The sequence below is a fragment of the Sinocyclocheilus grahami genome, unplaced genomic scaffold (assembly GCF_001515645.1).
Source record: "Sinocyclocheilus grahami isolate Dianchi unplaced genomic scaffold, SAMN03320097.WGS_v1.1 scaffold1505.1, whole genome shotgun sequence".
In the NCBI taxonomy this organism is placed as follows: Eukaryota; Metazoa; Chordata; class Actinopteri; order Cypriniformes; family Cyprinidae; genus Sinocyclocheilus; species Sinocyclocheilus grahami.
In genome coordinates, this window is record NW_015506684.1 from 3,404 (window position 1) to 3,784 (window position 381).

A 381-nucleotide genomic window follows, 5' to 3' on the forward strand; every position below is an offset into this window, starting at 1 on the left:
AGTAATACAGTCAGATCTGTTGCTGTTACAGCAGTGTGTAATTAAACATGTTAGAAAAACAGCAAATGTTCACAGGACAGACAGATATTATCAGCCAGTCGTTCAAATCCCTGTGAGAAATTCACTTTTTACCAAGAGGAAAGAGCACATTGTTTTCTAAACATATTAAAACACCATATTTATTTATTGGTAATCAAACACCACTCCATCTTGGCTTCCCACTCAAAAACAATCTGAACTACATAATCTGACAGAAACAGACACTAAACTCCCAAACCGGATATGCATAGAACACAATAATCAAATATCACTTTTCACTAATAAAAGAGGAATTCATTATATGATCATTTTCCTCACACGTTTAGTTTTTTTTTTTTTTTT